Below are 23,090 nucleotides of genomic sequence, written 5' to 3'. Positions count from 1 at the left end.
ATCAAGATTTGCAGTTGGCATCGTGGTTTTGGAAGCCTCATTCAAGTTGTTCTGAGCATATGGTAATCAACTGGCTAAAGTGTAAATACTGAGAAAAGTAAAATGCCCTGACCATAGGGAAAGCACTGCAGTCCACTGAGGCTGGAGACCCCAGCAGCTATGAAAGGCTAAGTTCATTATTAAAAGTATATCAGAGTCTTCTTTCCACAGAGCCAAATGAACTCACATCCCAGCCTCAACATCCTCAACAAACTACTATCACACCATATGGCATAAATCATGATTCCTGGTGCTTTATGTTTATCATTTGTTTGTTTATAATGGTAACAAAAATAAGAAGGCTTAGAAGAAACATTAGATGCTAATTATTAAGATCATTGGACTCTGAGTTCTTTTCATTAATAAAATAAGAAAAACCTCTACCATGGCCAAGAACCACATTCTCCTAGGATGATGCTATGCAATGATTGGCTTAGCTCAGTGCCCTACAGCTCCAACCCTACACCATTAACAACATTTTTGTTTGGGATTGATTGTATTTCCTTTTTTTTCTGAATGTGTTTTCAACTTGTTACATACAAAACATGGAGAAAATATAAATATCCTGTCATCTGTATTGTCACAATTATTTTGCTTAATAATTGTATGTTTTAGTGCCTGAGATTTATTTTCCATCATTTATTTATTATTAATTTTAATATATAGTGTATGCTTTCTCCTTTTCTTGTTGGGGCCCAAAGTTGAAGATTGCTATGTAACTGTTAATAATTCTTATATGTGGTCCCCATTGGCACTGTGTATTGCCTCAAGGACTAGGGGGCCTTCCTGTCATAAAACTTCCTGTAAGCTCTGTCTTCAGGGAGTATTTGTCCCTTACCTGCTGTGGTTTGTACCCACCAGCCAAGGTACCTCTCGCACAGTATTATAACTTTGATACATTTTCATTCTGTTCATTAATTTTATTAAATTTTTTTCATTTATTTTATATACTGAACAGTTTCCCCTCCCTCCTCTTCTCACACTCCCTCCCCTCACCTCCCATGTAGCCCCCATCCACTCCTCCTCCACCCACTTAAAGAAAGGGGCCGGCCTCTCATAGGAGTCAACAAACCATGGCATCAAGTTGAGGCAGGACCAAGTTCCTCCCCCTGCATCAAAGCTGGAGGAGGCAAACCATCATGGTTTGTGATCCCACTTCATGGAGCCCCACAAACAGACCAAGATACACAATTTTCACACATGCAGAGGGCCTAGGTCAGTCCTATGCCTAGCTCTCAGTCCAGGGTCCATGAGTTCCCATGAGCTCCGGTGAGCTGTCTCCATGGGTTCCCCTGTTGTGACCTTGATTCTCCTGGGTACTCCTCCATGTCTTCAGCTGGACTCCCAGAGCTCAACCCAGTGCTTAGCTGTGGATCTCTGCATCTGCTTTCATCAGTTATTGGATGAAGGCTCTCTGATGACAACTAGTCACCGATCTGATTATAGGAGATGGCCATTTCAGGGTACATATCCACGATTATTAGGAATCTTAGCTGGGGTAATCCTTGTGGATTCCTGGGTGTTTCCCTAGCACCAGGTTCCTCCCTATCCCCAAAATGCACCCATCTAGATATACCTTTAATTACTCTGCCATTCCTTCCACCCCCAACCAAGCCAACAAGACACTACTTGTTGCCATCTTACCCACCTACCCAAACTGCCCCGAGTTTACCCAGAAATTCTCTTCTACTACACCCAACATAACTTTAGATGACCACAGAAAGAGAAAACAAGATATTTCATAACAAAACCAGATTTAAACAATACCTACCCACAAACCCAGCCATACAGGAAGTGCTAAAAGGAGAACTCCAACCCAAGGAAGTCAGCTGTGCTTAACAAAAACACAGGCAATAGATACTATCACAACAGCAAAACAGAAAAAGGAAACACACACACACACACACACACACACACACACGATCACCACCATGACAAAAATCAAAAACCAACAAGAATTATCAATCACTGGGATTAATATCTCTTAATATCAATTCACCAATAAAAAGACACATACAAACAGAATGGATATGAAAACAGGATCCATTCTTCTGCTGCATACAGGAAACACACATGAACTTGAAAGACAGACATTACCTCTAAATAAAGAGTCAGAAAAATAATTTCCCATCAAATGGAACTAAGAAGCAAGCCAGTGTAGCTACCTTAATATCTAACAAAATAGGCTTCTAACTGAAACTAACTTAAAGAACTGAAGGACATTTCATATTCAAAGAAGAAATCCATCAAAATGAAGTCTCAATTGTTGACATTTATGCCCCAATTAATAGTGGGAAACTTCAACATGCCACTGTCACCAGTGGACAGGTCTACTATACCAAAATTTCACAGAGAAATAAGGGAAATAATAGATGCTATGACCTAAAGATACTTAACAGATACTTACAGAAAAGTTCACCCAAAAACAAAAGAATATACCTTCTTCTCATCACATCATGGGATCTTCTATAAATTTGTCCACTTGGTGACAGAGCAAATCTCAAAAGACAGAAAAAATTTGGAATAACCCCACTAATCTTACCAGATCACAACACAAACTAAAGAAAGCATACAAACACATGGAAAATGAACAACTCTCAAATGAATTACCAATGGGTTAAGGAAGAAATGAAAATAGAAATTAAATACTTCCTAAAATTCAATGAAAATGAATCCATGGCATATCCAAACTTAGGGAACACTATGAAAGCAGTGCTAAGAAGAAAGTTCATAGCACTAGGTGCTTACATAAAGAATTTGGAGAAATCTCACACTAGTGACTTAACAGCACACCTAAAAGCTCTAGAAAAAAAGAAACAAACTCATCCAGAAGGAGTAGACAGCAGGAAATAATCAAATTCCAGGCTGAAATCAGTAAAATAGAAATAAAGAACAATAACAAGAATCAGTGATATCAAGATATCCAAACCAACTAAAAGGCAGAGAGAAGATATAGAAATTAACAAAATTAGAAATAAGAAGGGTGATAAAACAACAGACACTGAAGAAATCCAGACAATATTTAGGCCATGTTTCAAAAACCTGTACTCCACAAAATTGGAAAATCTAAAAGAAATGGACAATTATCTTGATAAGTAGCACATACCAAAATTAAACCTATAATCCCTAAAGAAACAGAAGTCACTAAAAGTACCCAAAAAAAGCCCAGGGATGAATGGTTTCAATGCAGAATTATTCCAGAATTTGTTCTACACAATAGAAACAGAAGGAACATTGCCAAATTCTTTTTATGAGGACCCAGTTAACATGATACACAAACCACACAAAGACTCAACTGAGAAAGAGAATTACACACCTATCTTCCTCATGAGCATTGATGAAAAATATTCAATAAAATACTGGCAAAGCAAATCCAAGAGCACATGAAAAAAATCATCCACCCTGATAAAGTAGGTTTCATCGCAGAGATACATGGATGGTTCAACATAGGAAATTTTGTCATAGAAACAAACTGAAAGAAAAAAAAGGATCATCTTATTAGATGTTAAAAAAGACCTTTTAGACATGTAAAAACAGCTTAATCATGAACCCCACTTCACCCAAGGCTGTATCTGATAACCAGACCTCAGTGGTATCACTCACTCTAGATACACAGACAAGGTCTTAGAACCACATGACATCCACTGGACAGTATATAAACAGAGACCAAAGCTGTGTTATAGACATGTGAAGAGACATCACCTTGATCAACCCTAGGGATAGAGCATCTCCCACAGGATCATGACCCATGAATCAGAGACTTCTGTTAGAGACTGAACCTGAACATCAGCTAAAATACATTGCACAGATGAGCAGCCCTGGTGGGATACGCTTAAGACTATAATTGGGAATTCAGAGTGTGAACCTTGTGTGATGACCTTTGTTATACTAACTGGGCATATCTACCTTCTTACTCACAAAAGTCAGGAACACTTTTCTATGAGTGATGATTGACTTAAGTATACATCAGGATGAGGAAAGGAAAACTTTTCCAAAACAAATGCAAGAGAAAAGATTTCTAAAGAACCAATATATGATTTCTATTATACACCTAAAAAACTTGTTTTGCTCTAATTACTTTATGAGTAAAAAGAAATTTTGAAAACACATTTGTCCATTTTTTATGTGTATGTTTGTATGTTAGAGAGAATGTCTTCCATTTGTGTACAGGTGACACACCAGAAAAGAATCTATCACATATCCTGAACCTAGAGTAGCAGGTAGTTATGAGTCTCTTAATTTGGGTGCTGGGATCTGAACTGTGCTGAATCATCTTCCAAGCCCAATAATACTTTTTATCCACAACTCTAAAAGTCTTTCACAAATTAACAACATGTAAATAAATAAAGTATATAAATGATACTAGGGAACATGATGCATTAATATTAAGATGTTGTTTATGGTCACTTTGCACCATAAATTGAATACAAGCCAAAGACAATGCCAAATAATTTATAAAAGGACAGCTGATACCAAAGCTGCATGCAAAGTGGAAACACTCAGAATACTCAATGCAAACACATATATATACACAACAGCACGCACATTGATACAATCTGACTTCTATATTTACCAGGGAAGCTACAATACTCAAGAATGTGTACAATATTTGTACAAGAATAGAGAATGGAGAGAAAAAGCCAAGAACAAAAGCAGGAAAATCACCTTTTAACCAAAATACCAAAGGAAACTCAGCCAAACACAGCTACCTATGATTCTATGTGTACAGAAATTAAATAAACACAGATTTCACAACTCCAACAAAATTAATTAAAAGTGACCCTTAAACTGTTAATCTTCTGACCCACTAGCTACTGATACTTCTTACAGAGAGACTCCATGCTCTAGAGCCCTCCCAGCAAATATAGGCGATCTCTTCCAGAGCCTTCTATGGCTCTATAGCCTCTCGTGCCCCTCGTGGTTTCAGGCAAACCCAGCCTCAATGATGTCCAATCAAAAAATAATGTGAAGAATAACTTAATGTCTGCTTCCTGACACATGGATGATGTTACAAGATGTGGCATTCCCTATTCACCTGCAAAATACTATACTAACCTGAAATACCTCTACAGCTCAGAAACTCCTTTTGTGCCCTGGAACTGAACTTCACTGAATCACAGCATGGTGACTGTCAGTAGCAGAAAGTAGAAAGCATTCTAATCCTGTCTTTCTAAAGGATGATGCCCATCCATTCCTTTCTATCAGTTATTAAACTATCTGTAACATTTGTAAGACAAACCTAAAAGTGGAATGTAATATCCAGAACTTCTAGAAACCAGACCTTCTGTTTTCCAATCAGTCTTCCTACTGCACAACAAAAGCAATGCCTGTGTGTACACATGGACAGTTATATTACCAGCTCATAGTCTCCCATGCCAGGATGGCAGAACCTCCTTCTCCCCAGGGAATCCACACTCAACAAAGCTCAGAGGCCAAGGTCAACTGCCTAGGTCAACACAGGGACCAACAGAACCTCAATCTGGCTCATGGTCCATCCCAGTCCAAGCAGTCATGATTCTGATAGCTTAGCCAACCTGCTTTTCCTGGTCTGGATACAGTGGCCCAGACACTCACCATGGCATGGCTTGTGGTCTACTGTGGTTCCACAGCAGAAAAAGAGGAGAATCCTAGAAAGAACCTGTAAGCTACCTCTCACTGGTGCTCCTGTTGGCTAAGCCTTCCAAAAGTTTCTCATTAGTTAGTACAACATTGCTGGGCTTCAGGACATTAGCAGTTATCCTACTGGGTGAGCAGAGATCAAGTGACTCAAACCACACAAGCCCTCCCAGCTTTGCCCTCCACACTACAGTCAGAGAGGTTCCTAATCTGGGAAATTCATAGTTCAGTAAAATCCTCCACTTTCCCAGAGCACTCCCTGTTCCTCTTATAAGGCACAGGGTCCTATGTGTGCACATTCAACTAGATACTCAATGTCCTGCATAGCCAACCCTTTGCTTCATAGCTGGGAGATTCTGCAACCAAACACATTCAAACAACCTCTGTTGTTAAACAAAAAGAGGTCATGATGAGAACACAAGGAAGGGGCCATGGGAGGCCTTGGAGGCAGAAAGAGACATTGGAATTAATGTAATCCCAAAAAATTATGTTACAAAGTTGAAACAGGAGTTATGGTTATGTGCTCCAGAGACTAGGGACTTGTATTAGAGCAAAACAAGTACGAGTCACACTATTTCTCTCAGGGTAATCATTTTAAACCTGGATAATACAGTTATGTTAGGCAGGGCAACACCTTTTTATCCAGTTATTCTATTTAGGTTGAAATCGTGTAGCTACAGTAATTTGGTGTTATGAAAAATTATGTTCTTTATCTAGATTCTTGATTGCCTGATCCATGAAAATGAGAAATGCACAGTCATGACATTCATGGAACACCTAAATGATTACCTGACTCCACACTGCTAAAGACAACCACTGTCATGGCAGGAAATCTTTCTTCCTTCTTCTTGTCCCTCCCTTTTTGTGCTGTGACTACACCTACTTTACAGTTGGTGAGTGAATGAAATTCTTACACAGTTTATCACTTCATTAGTAAATTCACAATAAAATCTAGAAAACTTGGAGGATATTCATTTACTGGTTATTTTTCCTTCCCAGAGACTAGTCAAGGCCCAGCCTGAAAGGAGTTACATGACTGTCTTTCCAGCACTGGGCAGCAGAAGTAGGATTAGGTGTTTAAAGCAATAGGAGACATTGATAAAAACCAGTGGGTCTCAACCTTTCAAATTCTGTGACCCTTTAATACATTTCCTCATGATGTGGTGACCCCCAACCATAAAATTATTTTCAGTGCTACTTATAACTATTGTTTTTCTGTTATTAATTATAATATAAATATCTGTGTTTTCCGGTGATCTTAGGTCACTCCTGTGATAGGGTCATTGGATTCCCCCAAAGGGAGCTGTGACCTCACAGGTTGAGAAGCACTGCTCTAAACTGATACATATAAATAAATAGATAAAGAAATGAATAAGTGGCACTTAAGAAAAAAATGGAATGAAATTCTTAAAGCAGGAAACAATGGAAAAAAATTTAAAGGGATTATGGGAGTAATGCATTTAAAGACAATGAAATTTTAAAAATGTTATCAATAATTGACTTTTTTAAAAAGATAAAAGAAATTTGAAAGAACACTTACCTATATTGACTTTGAAACAGAGTAGGTATTTTCCTGGTAGGGATAATGACATTAATAAGACATTGTGTGACTTTGTCACGTGTAACATGAGTGCTGTATGCTGATGCATGGAGTTATAGGCAATAGCCTGTGTCTCAAAACTCTGAGTTGACTTAACTATGTCAACCAGAATTGTACATATCTGCTTAAGAGTTGGCTAATTGAAAATTGAATATTTAGTAGTTCAAGCTATCCTCACTAAACTGTACACCCACCAATTCTGCCTGTCTCCATTCACATAGAAGGAATTAGTACAAGCAGGGAAATTATACAGAAAGTCACTCACCCTGCCCCATCAGGCCCTTTTTTATAATGGAGACCACTGCAGCTCACTGCCTTAAACTCCACTCTCTGATATAGTTATTGTCTAGACTGTTTCTCCCTGCAATGTACACAGTGCACTGTTCCTCCTTTTCTGTCTGAAGGGAGAAGTCATGTTCCACACACAATTCCTTTTCCTGGTACTGCAATGGACAGTCAACTATATTACTCAAACTGGTAATTTTAGAACTATGTGATGCTATAGACTTGTAATCCAAGAATTTATGGTGTTTAGTCAGGAGGAAAACAAAAGCAATGCCCTGTGTGACCTCAGACAGGGTTCAAGTCCACCTCAATTAATATAGGAGACTTTGTCTCAAAACTAATTTTCAAAAAGACTGGAGAAGCCACTGTTCTAGAATTATTATAAGTTTATTGCACACTGGGACTTAATGTTGGTTGTGACCCTATAATGTCCTCTTGTGCAGCATGTTAGAGGCCTTTGATGGGGAGGTGGTCCTTTTGGCTGGTTGTAAGTCAGGGTTATGGGACTATAAAGGTTACTTAATCCTGGTGAACAAGCATTACATCTAAAAAATACTAATCTCTAACAGGTGTGGTTAGCATACTTATCTTTGGGGTATTTGGGAAACAACCCTCCCTTACATAAATTCTGCTTTGTGTGACTTAACACCTTCTAAGAATTGGTAAATCCTTAAACCATCAATTCTATTACCATGAATTCTACTCTTCTGCATTACAGGTTAGCAATGGAGATTGTAGCACTAATTATAATTGGTCTTAATAATAAAAACCTAGAGTCAGATATTGGGGTTAATGGTGAAAGATCAGGAAAGCAGAGCAGTCAACCCCTAGTTCTTAACTCTACTGAATCCTCAGAACAAAAGAGCAATCCTGTCCCTATGAATCTTCAGACTGAACACAATGAGCTTCAGTCTCCTCCTGCATTATATTCCTCTCTCCACCCAGCCGTATTACTCCTGTCTCCATCTTCCAGGTACTGGGATTAAAGGTTTGAACCAACATCACCTGGTTCTGTTTCTCTTTTAGACTAGAAAATCTAGTGTAGCCCAGGGTAGCCTTGAACTCACAGAGATTCACCTGCCTCTGCACTTCCATCTTCCAGGTACTGGGATTAAAGGTTTGAACCAACATCACCTGGTTCTGTTTCTCTTTTAGACTAGAAAATCTAGTGTAGCCCAGGGTAGCCTTGAACTCACAGAGATTCACCTGCCTCTGCATCCCAAGTGCTGGGATTAAAGGTATGTGCCACCATGGCCTGGCAGGCTTTATTTGTACAAACAAAATACTACCACACTTGGAGATACGGTTTACAAGCTCCAAAAAATTACCTTCATCTGGATCCTAAACCTAAATGTTAAAAGTGCAGAACTTCTGGAAGATACTAGAGAGATTAGTACTCTCCGACTTTAGCAAATGTGTGACGATATGAGCACCACAGAGATATCAATAACTAGGATATTTCTAAACACAGTTTCTCTCCCAATCCTCTGCCCGGAAGTGAAGTTATTCAGAGGCTGCCAGCCCGGCTCACGGAGTTGCACGGATCACACAGGACCACGCTGGACCAGGCAGGACCAGGCAAGAATATGGTGAACTCTGTGTCTGGACACTGGCTCCCACCCAGCCTAGAGAAAACCAACTACGCCGGCTTCCGAGCCTCAGTCGGACACTCCACCTACTCTGAGGACAGTAGGACCTGACTCATCATGGCCAGCCACTCTCCGCACATGGGGGAAGCAGTCCCTCACTCACATTGGCCCACCGCTCCTTTCGGTTTGTGAAGCGCAGCACCTCACTCACCATAGTGCAGCTGCTGAGATGACCAATGTTCTCCCCAGAACCAAAGGCACAGGACAGAAGACAACTTCTAAGTTCCTGAGGCAAAGAGCTGAGCAGAAAGCCTGACTCCAGGAAGAACCCGCCCATCTGACTGGCGGGTCCGCTAGAGGCTCTGATTGGCTAGTGAGGCCTGAGTGACAGTGTGAGGAGCCGCCCTCGCTATCGCTATCGCCATTAGAAGATGGCGCTGACATCTGCTGTCAGTTGGAGTTTACCGTTTAAGCTGTGCCTCACCCGTCATCTGGGGTGATGAGCAAACCACCAATCCCGGCTCTACACGTCTCACTCGGAGCTCCTAGGCTTATATAAGGGGCTGGGTTTCTTAGCTTGGGGTCTCCCTCTCAGAAGCTGATCATCTATCTCTCAAGATGTATTAAAGCTTTACTGCAGAAGGATCTGAGTGTCCTGCGTCGTTCTTGATGGCGAGACGGTAGCGCGGGACATCTGGTGCCGAAACCCAGGAACTCTTCAACATCGCTGGCGCCGCGGGAGACCCCTCGGAAGACGGGGCGGATTCAGAACTGCAGGGACGTAAGTTCAGAGAGGTATGCTTTATCCTGAACACCCCTTTTCTCAACTTTGGCCTTAGTTTGTCATCACCGTGGGACAGGTCAGTGGAGGCTTTGGTGCTAGTCCTGTTTGACCTTCTTCATCATGGCTGGTGCTACAGAACGGTGCTGTCAGTCTGGTAAAGGAGTCAAGTGCTGTTTTTTAGATAAGCCGCTAGCGCGATGGGGTTGTCACAGTCAGTGGTTACTGCCCTACAGACTGTGCTAAAACAAAGAGATCTTAAAATTGCACCACGAGCACTTCAAAATTTTGTGAAGGAGGTAGATAGAGTGGCACCATGGTATGCTTGTTCCGGGTCCCTCACTGTGGCCTCATGGAACAAGCTAGGTAAAGAACTAGACAGGAAGCATGCAGAAGGAGATCTCCACTTAGGTACCAAAGCCATTTGGAAGCTAGTTAAAAACTGCTTGGAGGATGAGGCCTGTCACCCTGCTATAGTAGAAAGTCAGGGAACCTTAGAGGAAGTTCAGGATAGCATGTCAGAAACTGAACGGAGTGAGAGAATGGGAGCTCGCAAAAGGAAAGACATGTCTAAGAAAAAAGGCCCTCCCCAAGAAGTTAAGAAAGGGGGAGAGAAAGAAGGGAGTGATCATTCACCCCCTAACAAATCTAAGAAAAAGAAAAAGCCAGAATCTAGCCTATACCCTACGGTAGAGCTAGAAGCCTTGGAGCTAGATAATTCCGATTCTGACACTCTGGATTCTAGCGAAGAAGGTGGTCTAGAGGAGGAGGTGGCACGGTATGAGGAAGAAAGATATCACCCTGATAGACACCGGCCGCTGAAAACAAAAATGAATGTGAGGCCACCGCCTATAAATCCGGCGGGCTCACGCCCCCTCGGCGCCTCCACAGTATGAGCTCAGTATGAGCACAGTATGAGCACAGTGAAAGCAGTGCTTCCCAACATGGGACAATACATGGAATGGAAGGCTCTCTGGTATGATGCAGCCCAGGCACAAGCTAGAGTTAATGCCACAGCTGAAGATGAGAATCAGAGGCAGTGGACATTTGAAATGCTGACAGGTCAGGGTCAACATGCCCTTAATCAAACCAACTACATCTGGGGCGTCTATGGTCAGGTGTCGGCCGCCGCTATTAAAGCATGGAAGGCCCTCACAAAAAGGGGAGAATCCAGTGGACACCTTACAAAGATTGTCCAAGGACCCCAAGAGCCATTTTCAGACTTTGTGGCCAGAATGACCGAGGCCGCTGGTCGCATCTTTGGTGATTCAGAACAAGCTATGCCCCTGATTGAGCAACTTGTCTATGAACAAGCAACCCAGGAATGTCGAGCGGCTATCGCCCCTCGCAAAAGCAAAGGTTTACAAGATTGGCTCAGAGTGTGCAGGGAGCTGGGGGACCCCTAACCAATGCAGGACTAGCTGCCGCCATTTTACAAACGCACAGGCGTAGAGATTTATCTAGTCGAAAAGCTTGTTTTAATTGTGGGAAAATGGGGCACCTTAAGAAAGATTGTCAAGCCCCTGAAAGAACAAGAGAACTGGAGCTTTGCCGTCGTTGTGGTAAAGGTTATCATAGGGCTAGTGAATGCAGGTCAGTCCGGGATATGAAAGGAGGCTTCTGCCCCCTATTGAAGAACCCAAGGTACCCCAATCAAAAAACGGGTCACGGGGCCCATGGTCCCAGGGCCCTCAGAAATATGGGAACCGATTTCAGAAAAGCAATCAAGAGGAAGTAGAGGCTTCCGAGGAACCCCCGGAATGGACTTGCGTGCCGCCTCCGACTTCTTACTCATGCCCCAAATGAATGTTCAACCGGTCCCAGTCCATTCCCCTGGACCTTTGCCCCCTGCCACCATTGGGCTTATTCTGGGCCGTGGCTCCTTAACTTTACAGGGACTCATTATATATCCTGGGATTGTTGACCCGTATCATAAAGAGGAGATTCAAGTTCTCTGTTCTAGCCCTCGGGGTGTATTTTCTATAAAGCAGGGAGATAGAATTGCACAACTGGTGTTGCTGCCCTCCCTCGGGGATGGAGAAACCTACACTTTACAAAAAAGGGCTATGGGATCTTCTGGAAGTGATTCAGCCTATCTGGCTATACCCCTAAATGAGAGACCTACAATAAAATTGTTAATTAATGGAAAAGAATTTGAAGGGATAATGGATACGGGAGCAGACAAAAGCATTATTTCACTCCATTGGTGGCCGAAGTCTTGGCCCACTGTTGTTTCATCTCATTCTCTACAAGGTCTTGGATACCAGTCCTCTCCTGCCATCAGTGCCTCAGCCTTAACCTGGCGGAACGCTGAGGGCAAACAGGGATGTTTTACCCCCTATGTGTTGCCACTCCCTGTAAATTTATGGGGACGGGATGTGTTACAAGCCATGGGCATGACCCTAACTAATGAATACTCCCCCCAGGCATCAGCCATTATGGCAAAGATGGGGTATACAAAGGGTAGAGGCTTGGGTAGGCAAGAACAAGGCAGAATAAAACCCATTACGCAACATGGAAATCGGGGTAGAAAAGGACTGGGTTTTATTTAGGGGCCGTTGAGGCTTCACGACCCATACCATGGAAAACAGAGGAGCCGTTATGGGTCTCTCAATGGCCTCTATCCTCTGAAAAATTAGAGGCTGTCACAAGATTAGTGCAAGAACAGGAACGGCTGGGGCATCTAGAGCCTTCTACCTCCCCATGGAATACACCAATTTTTGTTATTAAGAAGAAATCTGGGAAGTGGAGATTACTCCATGACCTGCGGGCCATTAACAATCAGATGCATCTTTTTGGCCCTGTTCAAAGAGGACTTCCTTTGCTTTCTGCACTTCCTCAAGATTGGAAGCTTATTATTATAGATATTAAGGATTGTTTCTTCTCTATTCCACTTTACCCACGGGATAGACCAAGGTTTGCCTTCACTATCCCTTCTCTTAATCATATGGAACCAGACAAGAGATTTCAGTGGAAGGTACTGCCGCAAGGCATGGCCAATAGCCCAACAATATGTCAGCTGTATGTGCAGGAGGCTTTGGAGCCAATTAGGAAGCAATTTACATCTTTAATCATGATCCATTATATGGACGATATTCTTATTTGTCACAAAGAGTTAGATGTTTTACAAAAGGCTTTTCCCATGCTGGTGGCTGAATTAAAACAGTGGGGATTAGAGATTGCCTCAGAAAAGGTTCAAATTGCAGATACAGGCCTCTTTTTGGGCTCAATGATTACTCCCAAAAATATAGTTCCTCAGAAAATAGAAATTCGCAAAGACCACTTACAAACATTAAATGATTTTCAGAAACTTCTGGGAGATATAAATTGGTTGAGGCCCTTTTTAAAAATTCCATCTGCTGATCTAAAACCCCTCTTCGATCTCCTGGAGGGTGAGCCTCATATCTCCTCACCCAGAAAATTTACCCCTGCCGCCCACCGAGCCTTACAGATGGTGGAAGAGGCCTTACAGGAAGCACAATTACAACGTATTGAGGAGTCACTACCTTTTAATCTGTGTGTTTTTAAGACAGCTCAATTGCCAACTGCAGTCCTGTGGCAACATGGACCATTACTTTGGATTCATCCAAATGCTTCCCCTGCTAAGATTATTGACTGGTACCCTGATGCTGTTGCACAGCTCGCGCTTCGTGGAATAAAAGCAGCTGTTACGCATTTTGGCAGGGATCCTGATTCCTTGATTGTGCCTTATACTGCTGCACAAGTTCAGACCTTGGCAGCCACATCTAGTGATTGGGCAGTTTTAGTTACTTCCTTTTCAGGACAAATTGATAATCATTTTCCAAAGCATCCAATTTTACAGTTTGCCCTAAACCAGGCTATAGTGTTTCCACAAGTGACAGCTAAAGACCCACTCCCAGATGGGACTGTGGTGTACACTGATGGATCGAAAACTGGTATGGGAGCTTATGTGGTCAAGGATAGGGTTATATCTAAACAATATAATGAAACTTCACCTCAAGTTGTAGAATGTCTGATAGTACTGGAGGTTCTTGAGGCTTTTCCAGGACCCCTCAATATTGTATCAGATTCCTCTTATGTGGTTAATGCAGTTAATCTCCTTGAGATAGCTGGAATAATAAGATCCTCCAGCAGAGTTGCTAACATCTTTCAGAAGATACAAGCTGCCTTGTTAAATAGGAGATTTCCTGTTTTCATTACCCATGTCCGAGCACATTCTGGACTCCCAGGTCCCATGTCCTTAGGGAATGACTTAGCAGACAAGGCTACAAAGCTGGTGGCCGCTGCCTTGTCTACCCACGCACAAGCAGCAAAAGAGTTCCATCAGCGCTTTCATGTGACGGCTGAGACCTTGCGCCGTCGTTTTGCTCTATCCAGGAAAGAGGCTAGGGAAATTGTTACTCAATGCCAGAATTGCTGCGAATTCTTACCTGCTCCCCACGTGGGAATAAACCCACGTGGCATTAGACCATTGCAGATGTGGCAGATGGATGTTACTCATATTCCCTCTTTTGGAAGGCTTCAATATGTTCATGTTTCTGTTGACACCTGTTCTGGCGTAATGTTTGCCACGCCCCTAACAGGGGAAAAGGCCTCATATGTGATTCAACATTGCCTTGAGGCCTGGAGTGCTTGGGGAAAACCCAGAATTTTAAAAACAGACAATGGACCAGCATATACCTCTCAAAAATTCCGACAGTTTTGTCGGCAAATGGATGTTACCCATCTAACTGGCCTACCTTATAACCCTCAAGGACAGGGCATTGTGGAACGTGCCCATCGTACACTCAAATCATATCTGATTAAACAAAAGGGGAGTATTGAGGATGTTCTACCCTCGGTACCAAGAGTTGCTGTGTCCATGGCACTTTTTACCCTTAATTTCTTGAACTCTGATGCCCAAGGCCACACTGCGGCCGATCGCCACAGTTTAGAGCCTGATAGGCCAAAAGAATTTGTAAAATGGAAAGATGTGCTAACTAATGAATGGAAAGGCCCGGATCCTATTCTAATAAGATCCAGGGGAGCTGTGTGTGTTTTTCCACAGGAGGAAGAAAACCCCTGTGGATCCCTGAAAGACTCACTCGAAGAGCTCCTTCACAACTCCAGAATAAGAAGGATGGAGGCCAAGTGGGTGATGAAGACTCTCCTACTCGGGATGATGGTTCCTAGTATGATGGGAGAGTTACGGTGGGCCATCATGTCTACCTTCCCCTACCGATGCCAGTGATGCATAATGCCCAGGTGTTCCCTAGATTTTTCACAACTAATAGAGAGTTGGGGCTTGCCTTTTTGCCTTTAGATCCTCAGATACAGAGTTTTCAGGATGAGAGAACCTTGTCATTGGTAGGAAGCTTGTGCTTTACTGTGATTTCTTCATTAAAGGATAATTTTATTCATATGGATCCAGAAAGATCTAATGCTAATCCTTTTGAATTAATGGAAGCTGTACTGATCTTTCTCCTATGGCAATGATTGCTGGAGGATATAGTGAGAAGGGACAGATTACTTTTGATTGGAAAGGGGCATTAGGCAACAGTCTGAGTGAGGGACAGAGCTCTGGATCATCTGATTGGTCCTCCTCCAATGTTAAGTATACCCCTTTTAAGAGAACTAATTATTCAGCTGCTCCAATTTGTGTTTGGCTGCCCTTTATTTGGGTTGTGAGTAATGATACCTTAGGTAAGAATCAGAAAGAAATAAATTGCTCTGCTTAGAATTGTTTTTATGCATTATGCTGGGATGCTATTAAGCACCCTTTTGCTTTGGTAATGCGCATGCCTCGATTTGTTCCAGTTCCTGTTGAGGTGCCAAGTAGTTTGAGTTTGTTTAGGGAAAAGCGAGATTTTTGGGATCTCTGCTATTATTGTGGGCCTGATAGCCGCCGCCGCGGTTACTGCTTCGGTTACCGCCTCGGCCCTTGCACTTTCCGCCACTGTGCAGACAACTCAAACCATTAATGAACTATCGGCCACTGTGACCATGGCCCTAGATAAACAGGCCACTGCCAATTCTCAGATACAAGGAGGCCTGATGTTGGTAAACCAACAGATTAATTTGGTTCAGGAACAATTGGATATATTGTGGCAGATGGCCCAATTGGGATGTGAACAAAAGTTGCCTGGCCTTTGTGTCACTTCAGTACAATATGAGAATTTTACAAGAGCAGCTAACCTGTCAAAAGCTCTGTCTCAACATTTATTACAGAATTGGACTTTTGAGTTTGAGCAGACACTCCGTGAGTTGAGAGTGGCGATCCTGCAAGTGAATTCGACGCGTCTGGATCTTTCTCTGATGGAAGGCCTCTCCTCCTGGATTTCATCTGCATTTTCTTATTTTAAGGAATGGGTGGGGGTGGGATCATTTAGCCTAGTTCTCTGCTGTGGAATAGTGTTGATGCTTTGGATGGTGTGTAAGCTCAGAGCCCAAACAAAAGAGACAAAGTGATGGTGGCACAAGCACTTGCTGCCTTAGAACACGGAGCCTCCCCTGACATTTGGTTAACCATGTTAAAGCAATAGGTCGCTGGCCTCCCGGCTCTTGCACCCCACGAGGCTAGTCTCATTGCACAGGATAGAGTGGGTAGGCTTCAGCAGCCCAAGGAGTTGCAAGGCTAAGCACTGCACAGGAGAGGTCTGCGGTATAACGACTTTCTCCTGGGAGATAAGTCATCTTGCATGAAGGTTCTATGTCATGATCTCCTTCCCCCAGAAAAACGACATCGGGACTGGTCAGGGCTCCCTCTGGGGATAAGACCCTGGAGAGGAGCTTTGTACATGTTCCAAATTTGCACATGGGGATTTGACCTCTATCTCCACTCCAAAGTTGTGGGTGTCCTATGGCTTCAAAAATAAATGAATAGGGGGAGATGTGAGGAGCCGCCCTCGCTATCGCTATCGCCATTAGAAGATGGCGCTGACATCTGCTGTCAGTTGGAGTTTACCGTTTAAGCTGTGCCTCACCCGTCATCTGGGGTGATGAGCAAACCACCAATCCCGGCTCTACACGTCTCACTCGGAGCTCCTAGGCTTATATAAGGGGCTGGGTTTCTTAGCTTGGGGTCTCCCTCTCAGAAGCTGATCATCTATCTCTCAAGATGTATTAAAGCTTTACTGCAGAAGGATCCGAGTGTCCTGCGTCGTTCTTGCTGGCGAGACAGTAGCGCAGGACATGACAGGACCAGGTGAGCGGAAGAGGCACAGCATAAAGGTTTAACCTGATCAAAGAATTCCTGGGTGGCCCCAGGGGAACAGAAAACCAGAAGCCAAGAGGTGAATCCAGGAGTGCGGATTTTAATGCCCTCCAGGGGTGAAGCCGCAAAGGGCAGACTTTTTAAGGGTGGAGTCTGGACTGAGATGACTCCAGGGGAGGGCCTACCCTTGTCACCTGGAGGGCGGTGTTTGGAACGGGTCTACCAAACATTCCAACTTCTTTGTATATAGAAACCTGTAGGCCTTCCACCTAAACAACGTAGACTCCTCGGGTATAGGGGCGTCGGTTTAAGTCTGGCTTCCTCCTGCTGACAAGAGCAAATGTGTGCATGTTGGAGGCAGGAGGAGTCAGGAGTTGGTGGGCTCACATTCAACAGGAGGTATGGGTGGAGCAGTAATCAGTTAACTGCCATTCTGTACACCTCAGGTATCTTCCTTGAGGAGTCAGAGAAGGCAGATTGGGTTAAGCTTCCACCATAATAGGGAGGTGCAGGTAGAGAGAGGCTTGTGTGAGTCCGGATGGTGTTTGGTAGCACCTTTCCAAACCCAGTCCTCAGGGTGCCAAGGCGAGCACTCCACCTTTAGAAAACCCACCATTCAAGGCTCTACCCCTGGGGCCACCCCTGAGGGATGTTAAAAGCCCCTACCCTAACTGGGTGTTTGGCACCTCGTGGCTTGCAGGTGTCTCGCACCGGCAGTGGCTGCACAGGCTCAGAAGATCCAGGCGTGCTATGCATGAATGCTAAGTGCGGCCGCCAATCCCCGGCCAGGGCCATACCACGGCCTGCCCAGGACACACACCCAGAGAGGGTGGCTGCGAATTACAGGTTCCAGAAAGCATCTGGGCAGAACCCGGGTGGCGTTGCTAAGTGATGGTGCCTAAACCACACTCAGGATGGCTACAGGTGCTAGTGCCGGCCCGTGTTCACAAATGCAGCCAAAAATCTGACAATTTATCGTATGCTGAGGATTCAGTTTAGAACATGTGAGCCCACCTAAAGTTCCCATGCACAGCCAAAGAACATTACACATAGGCAGGAGAATCCAAGCGCCCCCAGGTGCACCTGCCCCCAAACATTTTTCCCCTCACCCCCACCAAGAGCTACCTCTCCTGCTGGATTAAAATAAGACTAGAAAATGAGGGGGGCTTTGCTCCAGACCCAGCACAGAATTCCTGTTCCTCCCTGGACTCCTTGACCTTTCCATTTCATCCGATTCAATGGAGTCCAGCCCTCCAGCTCAGGGAGAGGTGTTTCCCCTGTGTTGTCGTTTCTGATCTATTTTCTTGCTTCCTTCTGCAAGCCACCCAGTCTCTCCTGCCCTAAAAAGCAAACTCTTCTGGAGGTGCCTCCGCCTCCAATTCCTTTCCACCAGTTCTTTCTGGGATACACTTCCAGCCACTGCTATGAAGTCCTCCTTGATTGAGGAGCGAGCTGCTAACTCCAGTGATGGGTTTCAGCTCTCATCTTTCTCATTGTTAGCAATAGGAGCCCCAATTGATGGCCTCTCAAGTGATACAATGTCTGTACCCTCTTCCACCACAGCAGCTACTGCTGTAAGTTTGGAAATAAAGTTCATACCTACTTTGCAAGCACTTTGGTGCTTGCTTTGGGATTATTTGCACCTTGGAAAGAGTAATTGCTAGTTTTCGTTATTCTAGTTGCAATAGCTTATTAGCCTATAATTAACCAAGTAGACATGACTGAATTTAAGCATTGTAAGCTAAAGTGGATTTATGAAGCTCACATGTATGTGGTGCAACATATTTCTCTTATTTATTGTCAAAATGCAATTGAGAGTAAAGGGAGGATGTGGGGTTTCAACTCTTTGCCTCACTGAAATCCAAATTAATGCTTACCCGATTTTTTAAATTTATTTAGTTCTTGTGATGATGCCATGCTGGTCTGGAACTCCTGAGTATAAGGTAGCCTACTTTACTGTCTCAGCCTCTGGGGTAACTGGGATTTATGTATCACGGTGACAGGTCCCCCATTACCCAATTTTAAAGCAGTGGAGAAAGAATACTTGTTATATATGGTGTTTAGGTGGTGATTGATTTTTCACAACATTTTAGAGATTTTCCCTATATATTGTTGTGTATGTATCTTACATCTGCTTTTCTTGCTGTTCAAAGATGCCCTTGTAACTTTTTTTTAGCAGCCCAAAAATATTCCCCAAAGTGAAATATTTTAAAAATCTTTTAGGTTATTGCTTGCTAAGCTTTAGAGACTGAGTATAGGTATAAAAAATGATAAGGTTTTAATTTTTTCTGTTTGGTGTGTAGATTTTGTGAAAGTCTGTGGGCTCCTCCCTTCCTTACACAAGACTTTATGTAGTGCACACTCATCTTGAGCTCTCTATACAGCACAAGAGGACCTCTCAGGCTTGATTATCCTGCTTCTACCTCCTAAGTGCTGGGTGACAAGTGCGCCTCTTATTTTGTTGGGTTTTTGAGAAATGTCTTACTGTGTTGCCCAGGCTGTCCTCAAACTCTGGCTACCGCCATTCTTTATCCTCCTGAGTCCTGAAGTTACAGGTCATCCAATCTTGAGCTACTAGACCCTACTGACAGCCAAGTTTTTAATCAAGGTGTCACAGAGGAAGTATGGCAGTGACCTCCAGTCTAGCCAAAGACACTTAACCATTGCACTCTGGAGCTTTACTGTAGTTACTTAATTTGGGGATTTCTTGTTAATCAATAGTAAAGCAAATACACTTAAAAAAGAATTTAGCCAGACACTGTTGGTTCAAGCTTTTGATTTCAGCACTGTGGAGACAGATGCAGGTGGATCTCTGAGTTAGAGGACAGCAAGTGCTACAAAGAGAAACCATGTCTCAAAATTATATATACAATATCTATTTAAAATTATGTGCATATGCAAGTACCCGTGGAGATCAGGAGAAATTATCATCTTTAGAAGCTGTATATACACATGGTTGAGAGCCATCAGGTTTAGGAGGTAGAAATAGAACTCCAGTCCTCTGGAAGAACAAGAAGTGCTCTTAAATTGAGGTATTGTGCTAGCCCAACAGATGCCCTATTAACAGTTATTCTGCAGATGATGATGATGATGATGATGATGATGATTGTTATTGTTTTTCTTTGCTGCAGCTTTGGGCAGTGAAACACGATCCACCAAACTCAACAAACCCACATGGAGTTCATTGGGAAAGGGAACGAAGTGTGGTTGTTAACATATCATGAGCAAAAATGGAAAGAGAGAGAACAGACAGAAGGTGCTTGCTCATAAATGGAAAAGGAAAAGGAGTGATTTAGAACGATGCTCAGCAGTTTGGGATCTTGAAACTGGAGTCATGGAGCTGCCCTTGGCCCTTATACAGCCACTTAAAGCATGTACAATGCAGCCATGCAAACTTTGACAGCCTTTGAGCTGTCAGCGAGGAGCAATCACCTATCAAAGACAGATCCTGGGGTGAGGGAAGGTCACCTGGAGAAGATCAGATAAGATTTATCCCAGGACTGGGAGGGAACCCGAGGATTAGAGGCCCCTAGACCAGGAAAGACTCCCTAAGGAGAAGGCACAGGCCCTGGAGAGGACTGGTGTGGAGTGACAGGTGGGTGCTCAGGAGAAACCACGTGGCTGAGAGAAGGAGAGGAGTCAGGAGCAGGAACAAGGCCAAGTTGCCCAGGACCTGGGTAGAGGGAGAAACCAGGAGATCAGTACTACCTTTTCTGTGTGCTATTATTTCCTTTGCTACCTACAAAATATTTGCATTAAAAAAAGTTATAAAGGACACTAACTGTGGTGTGATGGTGCAGGCCTTTACTCCCAACCCTCGGGAGGCAGAAGTAGTTTTCGGACTTTGAGGCCAGCTTGGTCTACAGAATAACTTCCAGGAAAGCCTAGGATTCACAGAGAAACCTTGTCTTGAAAAGCATAAAAGGCCAATGTAACAAAAATGTTTTTAGTTATCACTCAAAATAATAAATAAAAGATCTTGTGTGTCCTTGTTGTCCTCCTACACGTCAAGCCTTAAGAATTTTCTTTTACATTTTTTACAAGTGAAAAATATCTACTATTCATCTGTCATGTACAATAATTTTGGGAAAGGCTTTTCTATTTCCTGTCTGGTTAGGCTTATCCCTGTCAAGAAGTATTTCTGGTACAAATCTGTGATTAAACTTGTCTGGAATCTGTGTTTGGTGGCAAGGTCTCACTACATATCTTTCTGTCTAGCCTCAAACTGAATTGGCTGTGTAGGCTGGGTTTGAACTCTGATGCTGTCCTCCTGCCTCAGCCTCCTGAGTTACAGTGTACATGTGTGAGCCACCATGTCTGTTTTCAATGTTGTTATTTCTGTTATCCAATGAATCATTGCTAAAGTCAACATTGGCAGGCTTTTTATTCCTTGTTTTTCATGGTTTAACAGTGTTAGGTCTTAGGTACAAGTCTTTGGTCCACTTTGAGTTTATTTTTTCTTAGGTGAACATTCAACTTCATTATTCAGTGTGTAAATACCCACTTTCCCTAGCACCATTTGTTAAAAAGACTGATCTTTTCATACTGTTTTGCACACTTACCTAAAAGCATATGCCAGATATGAGAGGGTTTGTTGTGGCCATCTGCTCCACTGATCTATGTCTGTCTATGTCAGTTCCATGTAGTCTTGATTACTTATACCTTTATAATAAGTTTTAAAGTCAAGAAGTGTGAGTCTTACAGGTTTGTTGGGTTTTTGTTTGTTTTTAGTATTTTGTTTTTGGTATCTTTGAAATGGACTCACAAAGCCTAGGCTACCATGCAGAGTGTTGATTTTCCTGCCTTAGCTTCCCTAGTGTTGAGATTTACCATAACTGGTTTCAATGATGTTTTATGACTTCCATTTTTAAAAATGTTTTACCTTCCTAAGTTAATTTATTCTTAATGTTATTTTAAATTGAATTAATTTTGCAATTTTTATTTATACAGTTTACTGCTAGTATATGTAAGTGTAATTGATTTTTACATGCTGATATTAAATTTCATTTTATGTATGTATGACGTGTATGCCAGTACCAGCATTCTCATGCCAGTAACATCAAGTTATGATATGATATACACAGCTGATTGCTGATTATCCTACTTTATTACATCTCTACCAGATAAATGAAAATACTTTTTTGAATACATACATGAAGTAATTAATGTCTCTTATATACTCTTTTTTATTTTTTGGTTTTTCGAGATAGGGTTTCTCTGTGGCTTTGGAGGCTGTCCTGGAACTCGCTTGGTAGTCCAGGCTGGTCTCGAACTCACAGAGATCCGCATGCCTCTGCCTCCCAAGTGCTAGGATTAAAGGCGTGCACCACCAATGCCCAGCTTCTTATATACTCTTAAGCATTTTAAGATTAACATTTTTAGATGGTGTTGACAAAACAGTACACATGGGGTATAGTGTATGATCTATCCTTGGACATGTACTCAGGAGGCAGACACATGAGGATCATTGAGTTGCTTTAATAAAGGAAATTAGACTAAAAATGAGAGCTAGTCATTCTAGTGACACATGCAGACCAGGCACTGATGTCACTTTAAATGCAACCACTTGGGAGACAGAGGCATATGGGGTTTGTGAGTTTGAGACCACCCTATGATACAATCAATCTAAAAGAGGAGCAGAGCCAAGTGGTGATAGCCACAAGTTAATCCCAGCATTAGGAGAGTGGAAGCAGGGATGACTGTGACTGTGTGAAGAGAGAGTGTATGGAGCAAAGAGACAGAAATTCAGGAATAAGTCTGAGGTTTAAAAGTGAAGGCATTCAATGTGAAGATTATAGTAAACAGGATACCCTATTTGTTCTGAATATTTGTATAGGTAAGAACTCGTGTTTGTTTGCACTATTTCTCTGATCTTTCAGATTTAGCCTCATACATGACTCAGGAATTTTATTACTCAGAAATATCAGAATTCTACCATCAATAGAGTTTTCCTCTAGTATGTTTTCTTTTATATATTTGAAGTCTACTGTGCTGAAAAAGATTTTA

General features: G+C 42.7%; 1 long non-coding RNA gene across 1 annotated transcript; it reads left to right on the top strand.

Moving 5' to 3' along the window:
* The first annotated feature begins 16,963 nt into the window (after nt 1-16,963).
* LOC121136480 lies at nt 16,964-20,976 on the top strand. The gene is made up of 3 exons (XR_005873531.1): nt 16,964-17,075; nt 18,984-19,027; nt 20,216-20,976. It is a non-coding gene; the product is annotated as an uncharacterized LOC121136480 (long non-coding RNA).
* Nucleotides 20,977-23,090: the final 2,114 nt, after the last annotated feature.

This window comes from Mesocricetus auratus, unplaced genomic scaffold, assembly GCF_017639785.1.
Source record: "Mesocricetus auratus isolate SY011 unplaced genomic scaffold, BCM_Maur_2.0 Super-Scaffold_100328, whole genome shotgun sequence".
Taxonomy (NCBI): Eukaryota; Metazoa; Chordata; class Mammalia; order Rodentia; family Cricetidae; genus Mesocricetus; species Mesocricetus auratus.
Note: the sequence above shows the minus strand (reverse complement) of the source record. Positions and strands in the feature narration are given on the sequence as shown.